The sequence below is a fragment of the Petaurus breviceps genome, unplaced genomic scaffold (genome assembly GCF_028583685.1).
Source record: "Petaurus breviceps papuanus isolate PSGF00001 unplaced genomic scaffold, PetGlider_PUasm1.0 129, whole genome shotgun sequence".
Classification (NCBI taxonomy): Eukaryota; Metazoa; Chordata; class Mammalia; order Diprotodontia; family Petauridae; genus Petaurus; species Petaurus breviceps.
This window is the reverse complement of record NW_027185665.1, coordinates 4,587,299-4,593,298: the sequence shown is the minus strand read 5'-3', so window position 1 is coordinate 4,593,298 and position 6,000 is coordinate 4,587,299. Positions and strand designations below refer to the sequence as shown.

The following is a 6,000-nucleotide window of genomic DNA, read 5'->3' as shown; positions in this document are numbered from 1 at the left end:
CACACACACACACACACACACACACACACACACACACACACACACACTCCGTATAATCTAATTGACTTTTTTTTATTTCTTAGGAGTTGTTGGTAAAATTTAATAAAGCAATACTTTGCACAAAAAATTGTAAAACCAGAAAAATTATATTTTCTCTTTTTCGCATAAATACTTTCATAGACACTTTGTATAATGATAAAATTTAGAAGCACGCGAAAGTTGCTGTCACTTTTCAAATTGTTTCTAACTTATTAGTTTTGATGGGCACACCTCCAGATTTTAAGGGAACAGCTGTGGAATCTATTGGTGCCTTATTTCACATATTTATAATGCTTACCATCTTATTGTGCAATAATATTTGACTGCCAGGAAAATGACATTTCAGAGCTTGTTTGTTAGTAGTGTTAAAGATAAATAGTAATTATTACTGTAGGGAGAGGGTTCTGGGAAGATAGCAGAGTTGGTCAGAAAGGTTTCAGCTCTCCAAATTTCCTCCACGAAAAAAGAAAGAACATCACCTCAGAGCAGCAGAAATAAACACAGGGTAAAGTAAGACAATTTGAGGAGATCCCAGGAAAGACCCAACCTCCAGGGGCAGAGTTTGGCCTGAGTGAAGTAGAAACATCTCCAGGCAGACTCTGCAGAATCAACAAGCAAGCCTTTGGAGAAGCTGGGTTGAGAGACAGCCTCAGCAATTTTCATTTCACAGACATTGGGGCGGGGATGGGGGGGGGGGGTCTGATGACTGAGTAGAAGACTGAAGGACCTTCCATTCTTCTTTTTTTTTTCTTTTTCTCTATTTTTTTTTTAAGCAATTGGGGTTAAGTAACTTGATCAAGGTTACACGGCCAGTTATTTCTGGGTGTGGTGCTAAGTATCTGAGCCTGGATTTGATCCCCAGGTCATTCCGACACTGGAGCCAGTGCTCTTACTCGCTGAGCCACCTGGCCGCCCCTAGGACCTTCCATTCTTGAGGGACACCAAGAACAGCTGTGCTGATCACTCCTGGGTTGTGGCTGTGGGGAAAAGGAGCTCACACACACCTTGTGAGTCCAGTAGCAAGGGGCAGGGGCCCTATTGGCTATGGGCCCTTGCAGGCAAGCAGAGTCCCTGGTTTCAGTTCTGGGGCAGAGAGGACAACTATAGTTTGCAGCCACCAGAGGGACAACAGGGAGCAAGATCATTTTCAGGACAGTGTGGGTGGGGGGTCCTAACTGTGTCTTAGGAGTAGAGAGGAGAGCCCAGAGTTGGGTCCCCAAGACAGACCTCAGAAAATAACAGTAAGAAGGAACTGAGTCTTGGGGCATCATTCCCCATACCTCAGGACTACAATTTGATTACACTAATAGCTGCTAAAAACAAAATAAACCAAAAATAGGAGAAAGAATCTAATTGTAGATAGTTATTATGAGGACAGAGAAGTTCTGGGTTTACATTCAGAGGAAGATAATGGAGTTAAAAAAAAAAGCCACTCCATTTTTAATGAAAAACATCAAATGATCCCAAGAACAAAAAGAGTCCTTGGAAGAACTTAAAAAGGACTTTAAAAATCAAATAAGAGAGATTGGGGTTAAAAAAAAACAGAAAAAAAATAAGCAATTTTTTAAAACGTGAAAAGAAAATCAACCAACTGGAAAAAAAGGAATCAAAAACTTAAGGAAGAAAATAATTCCTTGAAAACTAGAATTGGGCAAAGGGAAACTAATGACATTCTAAGACACCAAGAAATCATAAAATCAAAAGAATGAAAAAATAGAAGAGAGGGAAATATCTCATCAGAAAAACAACCAATCTGGAGAACAGATCAAGGAGAAATAATATATGAATAGTCAGACTACCTGAAAATTATGATGAAAAAAGAATCTTAGTACAATATTATAAGAAATTATCAAGGAGAATCAGCAGAACTAGGGCAGCTTTATAATAAACACTAGTTGATTACTTAATTTCATAATATCACAGAAGGTTTGAAAAGATCTTAAGAGATCCCTAGTTTAGGGGGTAGAGTTAAGATGGCAGAGGAAAAGCAGGGACTTGCTTGAGCTCACCTCAAAATACCTGTAAAAACCCCTCCAAATACCTTTAACAAATGACTCTAAACAAATTCTAGAGCAACCCACAAAATGACAGAGTGAAAAATATCTCTAGCCCAAGACACCGTGGAAGGTCAATAGGAAGAGGATATTACACCAGGCTGGGAGCAGAGTGCGGTCTCACATGGGCCACATCGGTGCAGACAGGGTCACAGCAGACCTCAGGGGATTGAATTGCTGGCAGGTGTAGTGGTTTCCAGACTTCTCAACCCACAAATGCTGAGGACAGCATGGAAGGTCAGTGGGGGAACTCTCTAGGACCTGGGTGAAAGAGGAGTGCAGTCCAGCCCCAGTGCAGCAGAGGTGGCTGCTTCTGGAGCTCTGGGCCCATAGACAGTGGGGGATTGAGCAGCTGGTATAAAACCCCTGAAGCCTAGGAAAGTACACCCACCGCCAGCCCTACCACTAAAAGCTGAATCCTACCTTGACAAAGAATTAGAAATTCAAGTATTTGGCTGGGAAGGTGAGCAAATGGCATAAAAGAAAAAAGTCAGACTATAGAATCTTACTTTGGTGACAAAGAAGATCAAAACATACAACCGGAAGAAGACAACAAAATCAAAGCTCCTACATCAAAAGCCTCCAAGAAAAATATGAATTGGTTGAAGACCATGGAAGAACTCAAAAGGGATTTGAAAATCGGATAAGAGAAGTAAAAAAAAAAAATGGGAAGAGAAATGAGAGTGATGCAAGAAAATCATGAAAAATGAGTCAACATCTTGCTAAAGGAGACCCCTCAAAATACTGAAGAAAATAACACCTTAAAAAATAGACTAACCCAAAGGACAAGAGGTCCAAAAAGCCAATGAGGAAAAGAATGCCTTAAAAAAGTAGAATTGGCCAAAGGGAAAAGGAGATCCAAAAGCTCACTGAAGAAAATAATTCCTTCAAAATTAGAATGGAGCAAATGGGAGCTAATGACTTTATGAGAAACCAAGAGATTAGAAAACAGAACCAAGTGAATGAAAAAAATAGAAGACTGTGAAATATCTCATTGGAAAAACCACTGACCTGGAAAATAGATCCAGGAGAGATAATTTTAAAAATTTTGGACTACCTAAAAGCCATGATCAGAAAAAGAGCCTAGACATCATCTTTCAAGAAATTATCAAGAGATCCTAGTCCAGCCTCCCACACAATGGGAAGCAGTGTTGTAAGAGGGATGAATTTGAGTCTGAGAACCTAGATTTTATTACTGATTGTAGTATTTACTTCCTATGTGACTTTCAATAAGTCAGCTGCTTTCTTTGGACTGAAGTTTTTCAAATAAAGAAGATCAGATGAGGTGGATTCCACTGTTGTCATCTATCATCCTTACGTGGGAATCCCCTCTATTACATATCTAACTTTTGACTGAACATTTCTAGCAAAAGGAAATCAAGAACCTCATATGACAGAATAATCCATTTTTAACCAATTCTTATTTAAATAGTGGTTGGGAAGTAAACAGCTTGTTAAGAATATAGTATCTAAAAATATTGTTTGGTTTTCTGAACCATGGCTTAAATTATGGGAATTACAGACTTTTAGCTAGGGACTGAATCAGTTAAGCAGGGCTTGAAGCTGTTTGCCTGGAGTTTTGCAAATCTAATCAAAAGGACTTTTAACCGTAAAAGGATATTAGAGGGAGAAAACTGCCTACACATATTCTCTAAAGTATATTCAACAGAGAATAGTTACAGTATACAAACAATAAAAGAAATAGAGATACCCAGAAATCCAAAGGAGACAAAAATCCAAGAAGGGAACCAGCAGTAAAAATACATAGCCTCAGTTTTCTATATACAGATGGACAAAATGTAGGTAATAGGCAAAATGAACTAGAATGCCTAATGCAAGGAGACAAATTTAATGCCATAGTTATCACTGAGACTTGGCAGAATGAGATCTGTGACTAGAATATTCAGAAGCAGCAAGGCAAATAAAAGGCATAGATTGCACTAGATGGCCTCTCAGGTACATTTCAATTCATAGATTCTTTTTTCTGATCCTGAAGTACTTATCATGTCTTCATGGTAGATCTGTGATGTTTCTCAAATTACTCATCTATTTCTTCTTTCTTGTCTGGTGATCTTTAGCATCCTCTGATGACAGCATTACTTCTATTTATTCCTGCATTGATCTTCATACAAATGATCTCCACAATGATTCTTCTGTTTGGTTCCTGTATTTCTTAACATGTATAACATAGAATGCCACCCTGCTTCTACTTTTTACTTGCCCTACTCCTTCTGAATACTCTCTATTCTTCTAGAGCTACTTTCTAACATACACCCTAGATTTTGGGAGGACAAATTTCATATGATTCAGAGAAAGGATAGGTAGGATCTTACAGCCTAAAATTCCTCAGAAGTCAGCCCAGGAGGGCTTGGGAGCACTCAAGAATGAAATGCCAAAGACACAAAGAAACAATTCTGATGAAAAGAAAAGGAGGTGTTACCTAAAGAGAGAGATGTGGATATGTAGCAAACTCATCTGTCAACTGATATATTTTAAAACTTACATTTTTAAAACTATGTATGCAGCGGAAGAAGAGTTATAGTAAAGTTGTATAAGAATGGTGTCAGGACCTCTAAACCTCAGAATGAGCTGCAACTAAGAAATAAAATTAGGGATAGCCCAAAAGTTGGGAGCTTTTTTCTTTTTAAGGTACATTGAGAGAAAGGTTAGGATCAAAGAAGGAGGAGAACTGCTGTGTGAGGCAGATGGGATGGTCATAACTGGTGACTGAGAGAAGACTGGACAGCTCAACTTCTGTTTTGCTGCTGTCTTTTTCTATCATAAAAAAAAATATCTTAGGACTGAAAAGAACAAAATAAAAATGATTAATGTTCAAGTTGATATCCAAATCAAGTAAGGAAATACTAAGAGGGCATGAGGCAGCTTATTACCAGGCCTGAGGGAACATCCTTGGGCAAAAGAAAGAACTGACCATCATCAAAAATTGTAGAGTGGGTGAGTTTTCATGCAATTGAGAAAGAGTAAATCGTCCCAAGGTCCCTCCAAAAGTGAAAATAACGGAGTCTTTATATGATACATCAATGAGCTGAACCTCAATTCCTGACACAATTCTAAAACATCCTATTAAAAGTATGATTAGTGAGCATCTGACAAAGGAAGCAATGATCACAAAGAGCCAGCGTAGCTTCATCAAAAATTACTCAATCCAGACTAAATTCATTTCCTTTTCTGGCAAGGTTACAAGACGGATAACATAGGGAAATGCTGCAGGTAAGTTTACCTAGATTTTAGCAAAGCATCTGACAGAGCTTCTTAGGCTGTTGCTGGGAAAAGGTAGAGAGAGGTGGGCAAGATGATGGTGCTACAAGGTGGATTTGTTACTGACTAAGCAGCCAAACCCAAAGCATATCCCAGTAGTCTCTGCTTGGTCTCATGCTGTTTATTTTTTTTCAATCCATGATTTGGATAAAGGTCTAGGTGAGATACTTATCATATTGGCAGATTATCTAAAGCTGGAAGGGGTAGCAAACACCTTGGGTGATAGAGTCAGATTCTGGAATTTGGGCTGATATGATTGGTTGAAATTTAATAGAAATAAGTCTTATCATTTGGCTTTAAAAAAATCAATCTCCTAAGTACAAAATGGGGATGATTTGGCTATATAGCAATTTGTTGGGGAAAAGCTCTGGGACTTTTAATGGATTGCAAACCCATGTAAGTGAACAATGTGATATGGCATCTGTGTTAGGCTGATAGGCCAGCCAATCAGTGCTTGGGGTCAAATGATTCAAATTCCTGTAAGTGATTACATGAAGATAACTTATAAGTGTAGAGAAATTTCTCAAAGGATACACAGGATCAACAGCCCTCTGGTACATTTCCATCAGCCTGGAAATGATTGCTCCCTTTAAGTATAGCTGACCTCTGAGTTTAAACTTCCTGCACT

At 38.6% G+C, this 6,000-nt stretch overlaps 1 protein-coding gene across 2 annotated transcripts in view; it reads left to right on the top strand.

Moving 5' to 3' along the window:
• The window catches only part of LOC138173138 (mucosa-associated lymphoid tissue lymphoma translocation protein 1-like), a 91,618-nt gene that overhangs the window by 61,984 nt on the left and 23,634 nt on the right, over window positions 1-6,000 (top strand). The window lies entirely within an intron of this gene.